This window comes from Capricornis sumatraensis, chromosome X (genome assembly GCF_032405125.1).
Source record: "Capricornis sumatraensis isolate serow.1 chromosome X, serow.2, whole genome shotgun sequence".
Taxonomy (NCBI): Eukaryota; Metazoa; Chordata; class Mammalia; order Artiodactyla; family Bovidae; genus Capricornis; species Capricornis sumatraensis.
The window spans coordinates 59,605,832-59,624,819 of NC_091092.1; the positions used below are offsets into that span (position 1 = coordinate 59,605,832).

Here is an 18,988-nt window from a genome sequence, read left to right on the forward strand (position 1 = left end):
TCTCCCTCCGTGTCAGCCCCGGAACCTCAAGCTGTGCTGCCTGCACCCTAGGGAGCCACTTCACATCCTCCTTCAGGTAGCCAGGGGTCAGGCTGCTCAGCAGGAGCTCGTCTATGAAGCCCGAGAGCACCCCTCAAGAGGAGACCTATAAGTAGCCTGAGTCAGACGGCCCAGGGTGGGTTTCTCAGCTGAGGCCGCTCACAACCCCCCTGTCCCACAGGCCTGTGGTCCCTATCTGTCCCTCTTCCTCACTCTTGTCTGCAGTTCGACCCCAGTCATCATGCCTGGGATGCATGAGCTCCGCCTTCCTGAGAGAGTCTTTCAGAATCCAGGAGAGGACGATGATCTGGTGGAGGCACAGTTCGTTTGGAGTGAGGAGGAGGAGGAGGAGGAGCAAATGGAAGAAGAGGAGCAGATGGAAGAAGAAGAGCAGGTGGAGGAGGTGGAGCAGGTGGAGGAGGTGGAGCAGGTGGAGGAAGGAGATGCAGCTTCCTCCTCCTCCTCTCTCCCGGTCTGGGGCACCCTGGAGGAGGTGGCTGCTGCTGCAACAGCCAGTCTCCCCCAGACCCCTGCAGGTGTCTGCCCCTCTCCCACTGCCATGGCTGCCACTCCAGGGAGCCAATCTGAAGACCATGGCCTCAGCAGGCAAGATGAAGTGCCAAGCACCTCGCATGACCACGAACATGCCAGGTCCTCACTCCAAGATGCACTACGGGTGAAGAAGAATGAGCTGGTACAATTCCTGGTCAGTAGGTATCTTGCCAGGGAGCCAATCACAAAGGCAGAAGTGCTAAGTAGTATCCTCATAGATTACCAGGACCACTTCGTGGTGGTCCTCAGTCAAGCCTCAGAGTACCTGCAGCTGGTCTTTGGTTTGGAGGTGAAGGAGGTGGACCCCAGTAATTACACCTATATCCTGGTCCCCACCCTGGGCCTCACCCTGAATGAGACGCTGAGGGATGAGCAGAGGTTGCCCAAGGCTGGCCTCCTGGTGATGGTCCTGTGCCTGATTGCTGTGGAGGTCAACTGCGCCCCTGAGGAGGTGATCTGGGGTGCACTCAATAGGATAGGAGTGTGTCTCGGGAGTGAGCACTACATCTATGGGGAGCCCAGGGAGCTGCTGACCCAAGTGTGGGTGCAGGAGGGTTACCTAGAGTACCGGCAGGTGCCTGACAGCAATCCTGCTCGCTACGAGTTCCTGTGGGGTCCCCGGGCCTATGCGGAGACCAGCAAGTTTAAAGTCCTGGAATATCTGGACAAAGTCAGTTGAAAACATCCCAGCTCCTTCCACCCCCTCTGCAGAGGCTGTGAGGGAGGGGAAAGGGGAACTCTGAGCCAGAGAAGCAGCCAAGCTCCTTCCAGGCCCACTTCCAACAGCTTGTCCTGGGGGCAGGAAGGGAGGCTGATCTTTCCCTCTGTGACTGACGAGGGAGCAGTCAGCCTTCTCAGCAGTGAGGGCTTAGGCAGGGGGAACCTGACATGTGGCATCTTTGTGTTGCTTTTCTCTACAATGACATGGGGACTCACCTCTATTTTCTTTAGGAATTTTTCAGGTATTACTCCTTTTTAATAGAAGGCTTAAGGAGTTTCAATGTCTAACTATGTCAATGACATTGATCACACAGTGTTTGTACTTACCCATTTCAAGAACAAGAGTTTTGCTATTTTGTAAAAAGAAATTAGGAACTCTTCCATTTTATTTCATGGTTTTGAACAAGATATATGGAATTAGAATGATTTTGGAAATGTGAACTTACTTAGTAGTTACACAGTTGGTGGAAGAATTCTAAAATAAAAACTGATTGTAGTGAAGTCTTGCTTCTTATACTTTTTTACTATCATTTTGTACATCTAAGCTATCTCTGTTTATTTGGATTTTCCCAGGTTATTTAAGAAGGTATGAGAAAATTGATCTGAGTTCATGTTGATCTCATGTGTATTTGTACTTATCCAATTCAAGACTGAGTTTTGCTATTTGTAAAATCAATTAGGAAGCCTTCAGTCATTTATTGTGATCCCAAATTAGATAACATAGCATTGGAACAGGAATTTACTTGGAAATGTGAAAATAATTAGCAGTACAATTAATGGGGTCAAGAAATAGAGAAATAAAAGTAAATGGTTGTTAATTATTGAATTCTTACCCTCTTCTTCTGTCATTCTGTAAAATTAAAATATATATGTATAACCTGGATTTGTTTGGCTTATTTAAGAAAGTAGCAAAAAATCTGAATGAATAAGCCTCTGCTCACTGGCTTATTTATTCCCAAGACCTTCACAGAGCCTGTGTTCTGTGGAAGGCCCTGTGTTAGCAGTGGGGACACTGGGAGAAGCAGGACACACCCACACCTAGAGCGATGGTCTAAGAACTGCAGTCACAGAAGGAAGATGGAGAGATGTCCCTAATCCCACAGAACAGGGCAACATGGGGCAAGGTGGTGGGGCTCCAGAAGGAGCACTGGAGTGTCAGTGCCAGAGCCAGGGCAGTTTGGGGCTTTGCGAAGCTAGAGTTCCTGTGAGAGATGACGATGAGAGGTGATTGTGATGAAGCTTAGTGGTGGCAGCCCTCAGACCTGCAAACTGTGTGTCTTGGGGGTGAGGGGAAAATCTGAAATGGATCATTACTATGAGGTGTCCTTTTGGAGGGCTTCCTTGTGGCTCAGCTGGTAAAGAATCCACCTGCAATGCGGGAGACCTAGGTTCAGTCCCTGGGTTGGGAAGATCCCCTGAAGAAGGGAAAGGCTACCCACTCCAGTATTCTGGCCTGGAGAATTCCATGGACTGCAGTCCTTTTGGATCCTGGGTAAACCCTGGAGAGATCTCATCCTGGGACAAGAAGGAAGGGGCCTTGACTCTTGTCGCATTGTTGTTGGCCACAGGGACGAAGTAGGTGTTTTCTACTCTCCATCTGCTAGGATTTCTTTTCAATATGTGGTCACACCTCTTGAGAGTGATGCCAAGAAGTCCGTGGACAAGCACTGTTTTCCCTGGTCTGGGAGAGCCAGAGTCCATGGCATTATTATTAGGTAATCTTGAGAGTATTAGGGGCAACTCTTAAGTAGTGTATAGATTTTTGGTAGAGGTGGAATTAGTGAAAATCATAGTTTGGATGGGAGAGCAGCTGGGAGGGAGAGAAAGAGTTGGTGCTTGACAAATTGTAGAAGCTTTGAGTCGCATCCAGCTGGGGAAGACTCCTCCATGCCTGAATTAAGTGGTAGATCATCAAGGAAGGAGATCCTGCCGAGTTTTATTAATAAAACAAAGTTTCTGGCTAAATTAGCATTCTCTGTCATATTGTGTTGCATGCTGTCTAAGATATCTTAGGTAACAGCAACAACAAAATTTCCCAGAGCCCAGAGTTGTGAAATTGAGATCCAAATACTAGTACAGATAACTGCTAATCATAAAGATCAAACCAGGTTCTGTGTGAGGTGCTTTATTTATATCCTTGCAGTCCTACAGACAGGGCTCCTCATACCTGTTTGCTGCACAGATGAAGATCTGGGGCCCCAGGGTTTGGGCATCTTCTCAGGATCACATGCTATTAACCAGGGTGGGGTCAGGCTCCCATAACAGAATATCATAGACTGTGTGTAGCTGAAACAACAGATGTTTATTTCTCACAGTTCTGGAGCCTGGGAAGCTAGAAATCAAGATGGCTTGATGGTTGGTACCTGGTGTGAACTCTCTACCTGGTTTGTATGTGGCCCCCTTCTCACTATGCCCTCACATTGCAGGAGGGAGAGAGAGAGAGAAGAAGCAAGTTCTGTGGTATCATTTTGTATAGGGGCACTGATCTCATATTGAGGGCCCTACCCTCAAAACCTCATCTAAACCTCATTACGTCCCAAAGGCTCCATCCCCAAATACATCACATAAGGGGTTAAGCTTCAACATATGAATTTTAGGGGGACACTATTGAGTCCATAGCATCTCCCTTGTAGATGAGGAAAGACCATGAAACAAACATCTACTAAGGCTGAATTCCTAAAACTCTAGAATATTCCTACTAGGTGAAAAATGCTTCCTTAATGGACATGCCAGCTTCAATTTAAAAAGAGTAAGTAATCATCCTTCTTCTGTCTCTTGTCTGATACATGCCTCACAAGAAATCCCTGATTTTCAGTGTGCCTAATGGCACCTGTGCAGATGCTCAGGCAAGTTCAGCCACGTGGAGGGTAGCAGAGACTTGGGCTGAGATTGTTCTTGCATCAGAAGAAAGGAGAACATTCTTGCTTAATGAGATTATAGACAGAAATTGCCATAAGTCAATGTGCAGGCCTGACCTTGCCTCCTGTCATCCCTAGCAGCCTTCTTGGGCACCAGTCAGAGTTTAGTACACAGTAGGTACTGGTACAGCTGTCTTTAGATTCCTCTCTGGTGCAAAAAACCCTATTGTGACTCTAACCTTTACTTTCTGGGGTCCAAGGTCTTAGGCTGAGTGGGCAGCTACCTGGCGGGCCAGCCCATGATCTTTTCAAAGGGTGAAGCACTTGGCACCATGGCACCTGGAAGAACCTCTTGTAGTGAGGGTACAGCTTCAGAAGGGCGTAGGATCATTTGCTGGCTTGGCACTCTGTGGGCTTTTTCACATCTGGCAACCTAGGAGGGAGTCAAAGAAAATCCCAAGGTTGAAAGATATAAGATCAACACATAAAATTTACTGTATTTACATACAACTACAATTTTAAAAATTAGAAACCAAAACTTTTAAACACCATTTTCTGATGAGTTATGATGAGTATTATTTACTCTGATTTCTTTATTTTAATTAATTTATTTATTTTAATTGAAGGCTAATTACAATATTGTAATGTTTTTTTTGCCATACATTGACATGAATCAGCCATGGGTGTACATGTGTCCCCCATCCTGAACACCCTCTCTTACCTCCCTCCCCATCTCATCCCTCAGGGTCATCCCAGTGCACCGGCCCTGAGCACCCTGTCTCATGCATCGAACCTGGACTGGCGATCTATTTCACATATGGTACTATACATGCTTCAATGCTATTCTCTCAACTCATCCCACCCTCGCCTTCTCCCACAGAGTCCAAAAGTCTGTTCTTTACATCTGTGTCTCTTTTGCTGTCTCCCATATAGCACCATTGTTACCATCTTTCTAAATTCCATATATATGTGTTAGTATACTGTATTGGTGTTTTTCTTTCTGATTTAATTCTCTCTGTATAGTAGGCTCCAGTTTCATCCACCTCATTAGAACTGATTCAAATGCTCTGATTTCCGTGATGAGTATATGTTGCTTCTATAGTGCTCAAATAGATTCCTAAGTTATTATAAAAATTTTAAGTTTTAGAAGGCTTTCGTTTCAGCTGAAAAGTTATGTGCCCAGAAATATCCACTAAGTTTCATTTCATATGTAACAAGAAATCTTTTAAATTATCTCCATTAATATATGAATTTCCTCTTCAGAAAAAAATTACCATTTTCCAAAATTGCAACATTTAGGTATAAATCTAATAAGACATGCACAAGATCTATGTGTTGAAAGCTACAAAATGCTAATGAAAGAAATCGAGACCTAAATAAATAGTAAATAAATAGAGATAAGTATCATAGATTGGTCAACTCAACGTAGTGATGATGTCTGTTTTCACTAAATTGATCCATACATTTAAAGCAATGTCAATCAAAATTCCAGCAGAATTTTTTTTTTGTAGATATAAACAAGCGATTCAAAAAGTTTATGGAAGGACAAAAAAACTAATGGAAGGGCAAAAGAACAAGAATAGCTAAAACAATTATGAAAAAGTACAATAGCTGCTTGCTCGGTGCCACCATGGCCAGGAGGCGACTAGAGTACGTCAGCCCCATTTGAGGCTTGCAGTGGGGTGGTTTCATGTGGAACGCCATGGGGCCAGTGGTACCAGACCTTGGAGGAGGTGTTCACTGAAGTTCAAATACCGTCAGGCACTTGCACCCAGGATAGCCAGTGCAGCCTGCAGAGCAAGCATGTGGCACTGGCTATGGGTGGCCACAAGATCCACAAGGTAGTGGCGGGGCAAACTCTGACTCTGCAATAGCTAATGAGGGAACATGGACTCTGGAGGATAGAAAAATGATCCGCATTGTTCTTACAAAGATGAGGAGAGATGCAGCAAATTGTTGGACTTCTCTTCTAGAATATGAATATGCAGCTCACCCTTGGGTTCCAGACCAAATGCAGAGAAAATTTACATTAGGGAGATTCCAGAAAGAAAATCCTGGTTTTTACTTCAGTGGGGCAGAAATCTCAGGAAACTACACTAAAGGTGAACCAGATTTCTCGAATCATGAGAAATAACTGATCTTGCTGCGTTTTGTGGATCCTAGCAGATGTTGCCAACATAATCAGAGGAACAGATTATGTGGTGGAAGGAAAATGTGGATGCTTAGTTAACAAATTGCAAAATACATTTAAATATGGTTCTAAAAGTTACATTCAAATATGATTTACATAGGAAACATCTTAAATACTGTGGGAACTATTATATTGATACATGGTAACTTTTCTTTTGGACTTGATTTTGCTCAGCATGATGTTTTATATGCTGCATTTTACTAATTTCATATTTAACCTGTATTTTTAATATGAAAACTTTTAAGGTATAGATCATGTAAAATGACAGGGTGCTTTCAGGGAAAATTAAGTTTTTGTTTCAATAACTGTGATGCAGGAATTATGTTCAATAAATTTTTCTAAATAGGAAAAAAAAGTAGGATAAAATTCTACTTTCTTAAAATACCTGATTTTAAGAACAGGTTGTAGTAATCAGTGTATACCCATGGATGATTCTTCCTGATGTTTGACAGAAAACAACAGAATTCTGTAAAGCTATTATCCTTCCATTAAAACATAAATAAAAATTTTAAAAAAAATATTCTGTGTTATTGATTAAACAGTAGACAAACTGATCAGTGGAGCTGATTAACAAGTCCAGAAATAAACTCTCTGGGCAATGAAGAATTTGGGAAACAACAAACAGGATCATAACTTATGTTAAGAATGCAGAGGTTAAGGTGATATCTGTTGATGGTGCTGGAAACCCAGACAGTAAGTTTAGAAGTTAGTGCATTGGACAGAATGGAGTCCACACAGATAGGTGTCTGTGCAGGAGCATAAGGTCCATGTCTGAAGAAGGGTCTTCCAGGACAGAGCCTCCCCAGCTGTGGTCAGGAAGTCTTTGGAGTGCTGTGGCTGAGTGTCAGAGCCAACTTCTGTGAGTGGGTAGGCAGAACTCTGGGATTACAGACCTCACTTCCACCAGAGTGTTCAGCCTTGTTTATATTTGTGAAGTGGATTTCTGTGGAAGGCTTCACTTGGAATAAGAGATTCCACATCTAAAATTTTGACAGCTACTATCCACTAGATAAATTATGCATCATATCATAGAATTCCAGCCTTCAAGTACCTGAGCCCAAAGTTGTCTTCAGGTCTCTGATCCATTTATCCTGAATTTTTGTTACCAAAGATCTGCCAACTGCCTAAAACTCACACATTAGGCTTGAGGAGATAAGTTTCTGCATATTGGAGGATGTGGTGAAAGGTTGTAAGCTCAGTCTTGGCAATGACTATCAAGAGCAAAGTCTTAAAAGTGTCTTGACATAACAAGTATAAGATGGAAATGTCATTATTATAACTGTATAGTGTATTCCATGGGGTCACAAAGAGTCAGACATGACCGAGAGGCTGAACAACAACAATACATGAGCCACAAATACACAGAAAAAATAAATTTAAATACAAGAAAACTTTCTCCCATTTAAGTGTTTCCTAAATTTAATCTTAGTGCAACTTTAGTTTCTAGCTGTGTTTTCAGGAGAGGAGATGGCATCCTATAGCATGTAGGCCACTATCTAAGCAACAGTCTTTTTTTAAAAAAAAGAAAATTATTTTCTTTTATGGTTTATCACAGGATATTGAATATATTTCCCTGTGCTCTACAATAGGACCTTTTTGTTATCCATCTTACATGTAATAGTTTACATCTGCTAATCCCAAACTCCCAATCAACTCTTCTCCTATCCCCTTCACCCTTGGGAACCACAGGTCGGTTCTCTATGTTCACAAGACTATTTCTGTTCCATAGATAAGCTAATTTCTGTCATATTTCAGATTTCACATATAAGAGATACCATATGATATTTGTCTTTCTTTGTCTGACTTACTTCACTTAGTATCATCATCTCTAGATCTGTCCATGTTGCTGAAAGTGGCATTCTTTCATTCTTTTTCATGGCTGAGTAGTATTTCATTGTGTATACCATATCTTATTTATCCATTTATCTGCTGACGGGCATTCAGATTGCTTTCATGTCTTGGATCTTGTAAATATGGCTGCTATGAACATTGGGGTACATGTACTTTTCAATTTATGGTTTTCTCCAGATATATGGCCAGAAGTGGGATTGCAAGATCCTATGGTAACTCTATCTTTAGTTTTTTAAAGGAACTTTCATAGTGTTCTCCATAGTGGCTGTACCAGTTTACATTCTCACCAACAGTGTAGGAGGGTTCCATTCTCTCCACATCCTCTCCAACATTTATTCTTTGTAGACTTTTAATGATAGCCATTCTGGTCAATGTGAGGTGATCCGTCATTGTGGTTTTGATTTGTATTTTTCTGAGAGTTCCAGAAAAACACCTATTTCTGCTTTATTAACTACGCCAAAGCTTTTCACTGTGTGGATCACAACAAACTGTGGAAAATTCTTCAAGAGATGGGAATACCAGACCACCTTTCCTGCTTCCTGAGAAATCTGTATGCAGGTCAAGAAGCAATAGTTAAAACCAGACATGGAACAACAGACTGGTTCCAAGTCGGGAAAGGAGTACATCAAGGCTGTATATTGTCACCCTGCTTATTTAACTTCTATGCCAAGTATATCATGCAAAATAATGGGCTGGATGAAGCACAAGCTGGAATCAAGATTGCTGGGAGAAATATCAATAACCTTAGATATGCAGATGACACCACCCTTATGGCAGAAAGCAAAGGAGAACTAAAGAGCTTCTTGATGAAGGTAAAAGAGGAGAGTGAAAGTTGTCTTAAAACTTAACATTCAAAAAACTAAGATCATGGCATCTGGTCCCATCACTCCATGGCAAATAGATGGGGAAACAGTGGAAACAGTGGCTTTGAGGGGCTCCAAAATCACTGCAGATGGTGATTGCAGCCATGAAATTAAAAGATGCTTGCTCCTTGGAAGAAAATATATGACCAACCTAGACAGCATATTAAAAAGCAGAGACATTACTTTGCCAACAAATGCCTGTCTAGGCAAAGCTATGGCTTTTCCAGTAGTCGTGTATGGAGGTGAGAGTTGGACTACAAAGAAAGCTGAGTGCCAAAGCATTGATTATTTTGAACTGTGGTGTTGGAGAAGACTCTTGAGAGTCCCTTGGACTGCTAGGAGATCCAACCAGTCCATTCTAAAGGAAAGCAGTCCTGAATATTCATTGGAAGGGCTGATGCTGTAGCTGAAGCTCTAATGCTTTGGCCACCTGATGTGAAAAACTGACTCATTTGAAAAGTCCCTGATGCTGGGAAATATTGAAGGCAGAAGGAGAAAGGGACCATAGAGGATGAACTGGTTGGATGGCATCACCGACTTGATGGACATGAGGTTGAGCAAGCTCTGAGAGTTGGTGATGGACAAGAAGGTCTGGGGTGCTGCAGTCCATGGGATTGCAAAGAGTTGGACACGACTGAGTGACTGAACTGAACTGAATAATTTGCAATGTGGAGCATCTTTTCACATAAACAATAATCTTTTTAAATTAAACCTATGGTCTCCAATGATCCCTATTAATGCAGCCTAACAAGATGTCCAGCCCAGGCCCCTTTGCTAATAGACATGTATCATACTGTCCACTGGACAGCCCCACATGGTCACCTGGCAGAAGCTCAAGGTCGACATAGCCCACAATCACCACATCCTTTACACCTATCCTTATCAACTAACTACCACCTCTTCCTCAGTCTCAGCCAAGACTAATAGCTTCTACCTAGCAAGAAACCTCAGGATTCAAGGTAATTATAGACTCTTCTCACCATGTCATTGTTTGTAACTCCCTGAAACTCTCTACCAGAGATTAAATTGCCAACATCCATTCAGTTCAGTTCATTTCAGTTCAGTCGCTCAGTCGTGTCCGACTCTTTGCGACCCCATGAATCACAGCATGCCAGGCCTCCCTGTCCATCACCAACTCCTGGAGTTCACTCAGACTCACGTCCATCGAGTCAGTGATGCTATCCAGCCATCTCATCCTCTGTCATCCCCTTCTCCTCCTGCCTGCAATCCCTCCCAGCATCAGAGTCTTTTCCAATGAGTCAGCTCTTTGCATGAGGTGGCCAAAGTAGTGGAGTTTCAGCTTCAGCATCATTCCTTCCAAAGAAATCCCAGGGCTGATCTCCTTCAGAATGGACTGGTTGGATCTCCTTGCAGTCCAAGGGACTGTCAAGAGTCTTCTCCAACACCACAGTTCAAAAGCATCAATTCTTTGGCCCTCAGCCTTCTTCACAGTCCAACTCTCACATCCATACATGACTACTGGAAAAACCATAGCCTTGACTAGACGTACCTTAGTTGGCAAAGTAATATCTCTGCTTTTCAATATGCTATCTAGGTTGGTCATAACTTTTCTTCCAAGGAGTAAGTGTCTTTTAATTTCATGGCTGCAGTCACCATCTGCAGTGATTTTGGAGACTTGGATCATTGAAAAAGCCCAAGAGTTCCAGAAAAACATCTACTTCTGCTTTATTGACTATGCCAAAACCTTTGACTGTGTGGATCACAACAAACTGTGGAAAATTCTTCAAGAAATGGGAATACCAGATCACCTGACCTGCCTCTTGAGAAATCTGTATGCAGGTCAAGAAGCAACAGTTAGAACCAGACATGGAACAACAGAGTGGATCCGAGTCAGGAAAGGAGTACATCAAGGCTGTATATTGTCACCCTGCTTATTTACCTTATATGCAGAGTACATCATGAGAAATGCTGGACTGGAGGAAGCACAAACTGGAATCAAGATTGGCAGGAGAAATATCAATAACCTCAGATATGCAGATGACACCACCCTTATGATAGGAAGTAAAGAGCTAAAGAGCCTCTTGATGAAAGTGAAAGAGGAGAGTGAAAAGGGTGGCTTAAAATCTAATCCAACTCAACCTTCAGTTCAGTTCAGTTCAGTCACTCAGTCGTGTCTGACTCTTTGTGACCCCCTGAATCACAGCACACCAGGCCTCCCTGTCCATCACCATCTCCTGGAGTTCACTCAGACTCATGTCCATCGAGTCAGTGATGCCATCCAGCCATCTCATCCTCTGTCGTCCCCTTTTCCTCCTGCCCCCAATCCCTCCCAGCATCAAAGTCTTTTCCAATGAGTTAACTCTTCGCATGAGGTGGCCAAAGTACTGGAGTTTCAGCTTTAGCATCATTCCTTCCAAAGAAATCTCAGGGTTGATCTCCTTCAGAATGGACTGGTAGGATCTCTTTGCAGTCCAAGGGACTCTCAAGAGTCTTCTCCAACACTCAGAAAAAAAAAAAAAAAAGATCATGGCATCTGGTCCCATCACTTCATGGCAAATAGATAGGGAAACAATGGAAACAGTGGCAAATTTTATTTTTTGAGCTCCAAAATCACTGCAGATGGTGACTGCAGCCATGAAATTAAAAGATGCTTGCTCCTTGGAAGAAAAGTTATGCCCAACCTGGACAGCTTATTAAAAAGCAGAGACATTACCTTGCCAACAAAGGTCCATCTAGTCAAAGCTATGTTTTTTCCAGTAGTCACGTATGGATGTGAGAGTTGGACTGTAAAGAAAGCTGAGCACTGAAGAATTGATACTTTTGAACTGTGGTATTGGAGAAGACTCTTGAGAGTCCCTTGGACTGCAAGGAGATCCAACCAGTCCATCCGAAAGGAAAGCAGTCCTGAATATTCACTGGAAGGACCGATGCTGAAGCTGAAACTCCAATACTTTGGCCACCTGATGTGAAGAACTGACTCATTTGAAAAGACCCTGATGCTCAGAAAGATTGAAGGCAGGAGGAGAAGGGGACGACAGAGGATGAGATGGCTGGATGGCATCACCGACTCAATGCACATGAATTTGAGTAAACTCCGGGAGTTGTTGATGGACAGGTAGGCCTGGGGTGCTGCAGTCCATGGAGTTGCAAAGAGTCGAACATGACTGAGGGACTGAACTGAACTGAAAACTCTCTCACACCGTTGTCCCACCCAGATTGAATTAAGTTCACGTTTTTCTTTGGTTCACTTGGTGTTCTTTCTCAGTATGTATTCAATAATACCTGATGGATCAATGAGTGAATGAATCAAATCACTGATTCAAAATATGGAGCCTGTCTCCTCACTTGCCTGGGCCTTCTGCCTCAATGGAAGAAACACCAAGTTCTACAACTGTTCACACAGCTCATAATTCCTATGGGAGACTCACCAAGAGTGCACACATTATGGTTGTGTCTTTTCCAGGTTCAAGCACCATCTTAGAATTGGTTATGCTCTCAACTGATTGATCCATGGTGCTTCCTACATCAGGCTCCACACATCTCTCATCCTGGATATACCATAGTGACAGCCTCAACTCTAGTCACCTTCCAGGTGAAATAGTGAACAGAAAAAAATGAGAAGAGAGAAGAGAAAGAAAGAGTAGATCTGATCACTAAGCTGAATGTAAAGATTGCAGAAATAGATCAGCCATATAGAAACACTGAAGAAGGAAAGAAAGGAGAAGCAATCCTTTGCATGTAAGAGAGACATCCTGGAGCTGATAGTCTGTTCTGTTATTTCAAATACAGAAATATGATTTAGAAAGTGATGAGAGAGAGACAAAAGCAGAGAGACAGCATGTAAGTCAGAACTGGATAGTCAGCCCAGATCTGGTTTCCTGAAGAAGACGGCTCTCCAAGTTGTGGAGAATATGTTGGACCACATTATCCCATAGAGCACCCACGCCTACCTAAGGCCCTATGTGTTTTCTTACGACAGTCTACCCTGTGGCAAGACTTCAGGCATTAATGAATAAGTTTCTCCACACCCTCTACCCATATCACTTGCTGCTGAAGGCCTCTTCTCTCCTTCATTCCAATATCTGGACATGAGTCACCTTCTAAATAATGAAAAATAAAGACTGAAAATACAAGACAGTCTTATTGTTTAGTTGCTAAGTCTTTGCGACCCGATGGATGTAGCCCACCAAGCTCATCTGTCCATGTGATTTCCCGGGCAAGAATACTGGACTGGGTTGTCATTTCCTTCTCCAGGGAATCTTCCTGACCCAGGGATTGAACCCTGCATCTCCTGCTTTGGCAGGCGGTTTCTTTACCACTGAGCTACCTGGGAAGCCCACGACAGACTAGTATCCTTATTAGTGGATAAAATATCCTTACTAGTGGAAAAAATAGTGGCCCTCCATCCAAGCAATGATTTAAATGCATGCTTCCTACTTTGAATATAGACACTCAGCAGCACTGAGAAGAGGGGTCAAGGAGAAGATTAAGAAACCAAGAAGGTGCATAGCCCCAGGTTTGTGTGGAATGGCAATTGCCTCAACCCACTTCAACTCATTCTTGTGTGACAGACTTCCTCTAATTGCTTCCAGATCTGTCATCCTAACTGCTTAGGGCTCGTAAAGCAATCCCCAGAGGATGAATCTGACATTTTGAAGAATGGTGGGAGTTGAGGGGAAAGTCTGGCCTTGATTACAGTAGACTACAAAGAACCAGTTGAACTCACTCCCCAAGAAAATAGTAGACCTGTTTTTTTTTTTTTGTTAATAGGAAGGGAGGAAGTGATGAAGGAATAGAAGAAGAGGAAAAGACATGGAAGAGAGGAGGAAGGGAAGGAGATAGAGAAGGAAGATAATTTTTTTTTATTTCTGAAGCAAATAATTGAAATGGCTGTTTTGAAGGAGGAGTGAGCAGAAAGGAGGAGGAAGCAACAGATAGTAAGAAGGTTAAGGAAAAGTTGTCCAGTGGTAAGAGCCTTGGACAAGGGGTTAGGAGATTCTAATTCTAGTCACTGTTCTGCCACTGACTTACTAATTTGCAAGTGCCATCCCATCTCAAGATCTCAGTTTCTTCATCTGTGCAGTGGGGATGTGTGGGGACTTAGAACTGCCACTGAAGACACTGCCTGCTTGGTTTTCACAGAAGAAAGGCAGATCTCACAGAATTAGGCTGTCGATAGGGATTTATGTGTTGTTTAATTAAATTAATAATGGATTCAGTAGATACAGATATCAGTTGTTTGTGAAAAGTTTCTAATACTCCCAAACATTCAACTAAATAAATCACATCACATTGCTCATAAGCTGTAACTTCCTTTTCCAAAAAAAAAAATCTTTATTGAGATATAATTCACATACCATGAAATTCACCCACTTAAAGTGTACAAAGTTGCAAAAACAGTACAGAAATGTTCTGTGTTGGCTTCATCCAGTTGCACCCAGGAGTTACTATGATACCATATCAACTGATGTTGATACAATGTTTTAGTATAGTTCTGTCAGTCTTTTATGAGTGTAGACAAGATATACAAACATTCCATCATCACCTCTATAATCACCTCTACACTCACAATTCCAGCCCATGGAAACCAATTGTCTCTTCTCCAATAGTATAACATTGCTATTTTAAGAAAACTACATATGTGCAATCATACTGTATAATACTTTTGGATATAGGATGTTTTCACTATGAATAATGCCCTTTAAACCATACAAATTAATGCATGTATGAAGACTTTGTTCATTTTTATTGCTGAGTACTAATCCATGTAAAATGAGTGCAATTGTACAGTAGTTTGAACATTCTTTGGCATTGCCTTTCTTTAGGATTGGAATGAAAACTGACCTTTTCCAGTCCTGTGGCCACTGCTGAGTTTTCCAAATTTGCTCTCATACTGAGGGCAGCACCTTCACAGCATCATCTTTTAGGATTTGAAATAGCTCAGCTGGAATTCTATCACCTCCACTAGTTTTGTTCATAGTGATGCTTCCTAAAGCCCACTTGACTTTGCACTCCAGGATGTCTGGCTCTAGGTAATTAATCACACCATCATGGTTATATGGGCCATGAAGATCTTTTTTGTATAGTTCTTCTGTGTATTCTTGCCACCTCTTCTTAAGCTCTTCTGCTTCTGTTAGGTCCATACCATTTCTGTCCTTTATTGTTCCCATCTTTACATGCAATATTCCCTTGGTAGCTCTAATTTCCTTGACGAGAACTCTAGTCTTTCCTATTCTGTTGTTTTCCATATTTCTTTGCACTGATCACTTAGGAAGGCTTTCTTATCTGTTCTTGCTATTCTTTGGAACTCTGCATTCAGATGGGTATATCTTTCTTTTTCTCCTTTACCTTTCACTTCTTTTCTTTTCTCAACTACTTGTAAGGCCTCCTCAGGCAAACTTTTTGCATTTCTTTTTCTTGGGGATGGTTTTGATCACCACCTCCTGTACAATGTTACAAACCTCTGCCCATAGTTCTTCAGGGACTCTGTCTATCAGATCTAATCCCTTGAATCTATTTGTCACTTTCACTGTGTAATCATAAGGGATTTAATTTAGATCCTACCTGAATGGCTTCAACAGTATGTAAACCAAGAACCTCCAGATGTTCAAGTTGGATTTAGAAAAGACAGAGGAAACAGAAATCAAATTGCCAACATCCGTTGGATTACCAAAAAATCAAGAGAATTACAGAAAAACATTTACTTCTTCTTCATTGACTATGCTAAAGGCTTTTACTGTGTGGATCACAGCAAACTGTGGAAAATTCTTAAGGAGATGGGAGTAAAAGACCACCTTAGCTGTCTCCTGAGAAACCTGTTTGCAGGTCAAGAAGCAACAGTTAGAACTGGACATGAAACCACAGACTGGTTCAAAATCAGGAAAGCAGTATGTCAAGACTGTATATTACCACCCTGCTTACTTAACTTCTATGCAGAGTACATCATGCAAAATGTCAGGCTGGATGATGCACAAGCTGAAATCCAGATTGCCAGGAGAAACATCAATAACCTCAGAAATGCAGATGACACGACCCTACAGAAGAAGGCAAAGAGGAGCTTAAGAGCCTCTTGATGAAATTGAAAGAGGAGAGTGAAAAAGTTGGCTTAAAACTCAATATTCAAAAAACGAATATCATGGCATATCCAGGCCCATCACTTCATGGCAGATAGATATGGAAACAGTGGACAGAGTGACAGACTTTATTTTCTTGCTCGAAAATCACTGCAGATGGTGACTGCAGCCATGAAATTAAAAGATACTTGCTCCTTGGAATAAAAGCAATGACAAACCTAGACATCATAATAAAAAGCAGAGACATCACTTTGCCAACAAAGGTCCATCTAGTCAAAGCTATGGTTTATCCAGTAGCCGTGTATGGATGTGAGAGTTGGACCTTTGCATTTAACTTCTCCTCTTTTTCTGAAGAAGAGAGAAGAGAAAGCTGAAAGCTGAAGAATTGATGTCTTTGAACTGTGGTGCTGGAGAAGACCCTTAAGGGTCCCTTGCAGTACAGTCACTCAGTCGTGTCCGACTCTTTGAGGCCCCATGAACCACAGCACGCCAGGCCACCCTGTCCATCACCAACTCCCAGAGTCCACCCAAACCCGTGTCCATTGAGTCGGTGATGCCATCCAATCATCTTATCATCTGCCGTCCCCTTCTCCTTCTGCCCTCAATCTTTCCTAGCATCAGGGTCTTTTCCAATGACTCAGCTCTTCACATCAGGTGGCCAAAGTATTGGACTTTCAGCTTCACATCAGTCCTTCCAATGAGCACCCAGGACTGATCTCCTTTAGGATGGACTGGTGGGATCTCTTTGCCATCCAAGGGACTCTCAAGAGTCTTCTCCAACACCACAGTTCAAAAGCATCAATTCTTCATCACTCAGCTTTCTTTATAGTCCAACTCTCACATCCATACATGACCACTGGAAAAACCATAGCTTTGACTAGACAGACCTTTGTTGGCAAGGTAATGTCTCTGCTTTTGAATATTCTGTCTAGGTTGGTCATAACTTTCCTTTCAAGGAGTAAGCGTCTTTCAGTTTCATAAGTGATGGGACTGGATGCCATGATCTTCGTTTTCTGAATGTTGAGTTTTAAGCCAACATTTACTCTCCTCTTTTACTTTCATCAAGAGGCTCTTTAGTTCTTCTTCACTTTCTGCCATAAGGGTGGTGTCATCTGCATATCTGAGGTTATTGATACTCCCAGCAATCTTGATTCCAGCTTGTGCTTCATGCAGCCCAGCGTTTCTCATGCTGTACCCTGCATATAAGTTAAATAAGTAGGGTGACAATATACGGCCTTGACGTACTCCTTTTCCTATTTGGAACCAGTCTGTTGTTCCATGTCCAGTTCTAACTGTTGCTTCCTGACCTGCATACAGGTTTCTCAAGAGGCAGGTCAGGTGGTCTGGTATTCCCGTCTCTGTCAGAATTTTCCAGAGTTTCCTGTGATCCACACAGTCAAAGGCTTTGGCATAGTCAATAAAGCAGAAATAGATGTTTTTCTGAACTCTCTTGCTTCTTCGCTGATCCAGTGGATGTTGGCATTTTGTTCGCTGGTTCCTCTGCCTTTTCTGAAACGAACTAGAACATCTGGAAGTTCATGGTTCACGTATTCCTGAAGCCTGGCTTGGAGAATTTTAAGCATCACTTTACTAACGTGTGAAAGTGAAAGAGAAGTCACTCAGTCGTGTCTGACTCTTCACGACCCCATGGACCCTACCAGGCTCCTCTGTCCATGGAATTTTCCAGGCAAGAATACTGGAGTAGATTGCCATCTCATGTGAGATGAATGCAATTGTGTGGTAGTTTGAGCATTCTTTCGCATTGCCTTCCTTTGGGATTGGAATGAAAACTGACTTTTCCAGTCCTGTGGCCACTGCTGAGTTTTCCAAATTTGCTTGCGTATTGAGTGTCACAGCATCATCTTTCAGGATTTGACATAGCTCAACTGGAATTCCATCACCTCCACTAGCTTTGTTCGTAGTGATGCTTTCTAAGGCCCACTTGACTCCACATTCCAGGATGTCTGGCTCTAGGTGAGTGATCACACCATCATGATTATCTGGGTTGTGAAGATCTTTTTTGTACAGTTCTTCTGTGTTTTCTTGCCACCTCTTCTTAATATCTTCTGTTTCTGTTAGGTACATATCACTTCTGTCCTTTATTGAGCCCATCTTTGCATGAAATGTTCCTGTGGTATCTCTAATTTTCTTGAAGAGATCACTAGTCTTTCCCATTCTGTTGTTTTCCTCTATTTCTTTGCATTGATCTCTGAGGAAGACTTTCTTATCTGCCTTCCTATTCTTTGGAATTCTGCATTCAAATGGGTATATCTTTCCTTTTCTCCTTTGCTTTTCACTTCCTTTCTTTTCATAGCTATTTGTAAGGCCTCTCCAGACAGCCATTTTGCTTTCTTGCATTTATTTTTCTTGGCGATGGTCTTGATCCCTCTCTCCTGTACAATGTCATGAACCTCTGTCCATAGTTCATCAGGCACTCTGTCTGTCAGATCTAGTCTCTTAAATCTATTTCTCACTTCCACTGTATAATCATAAGGGTTTTGATTTAGGTCATACCTGAATGGTCTAGTGGTTTTCTCCACTTTCTTCAATTTCAGTCTGAATTCAGCAATAAGGAGTTCATGATCTGAGCCACAGTCAGCTCCTGGTCTTGTTTTTGCTGACTGTATAGAGCTTCTCCGTCTTTGGCTGCAAAGAATATAATCAATCTGATGTCGGTGTCGACCATCTGGTGCTGTCCATGTGTAGAGTCTTCTCTTGTGTTGCTGGAAGAGGGTGTTTGCTAAGACCAGTGCATTCTCTTGGCAGAATTCTATTGGCCTTTGCCCTGCTTCATTCAGTTACTCCAAGGCCAAATTTGTCTTTTATTCCAGGTATTTCTTGACTTCCTACTTTTGTATTCCAGTCCCCTATAATGAAAAG

The 18,988-nt window shown here is 42.4% G+C and overlaps 1 pseudogene; it reads left to right on the plus strand.

The window, feature by feature from the left end:
* Positions 1-2,425: 2,425 nt before the first annotated feature.
* On the plus strand, positions 2,426-6,303 carry LOC138071693 (nudC domain-containing protein 2 pseudogene; annotated as a pseudogene).
* The last annotated feature ends 12,685 nt before the right edge of the window (positions 6,304-18,988 follow it).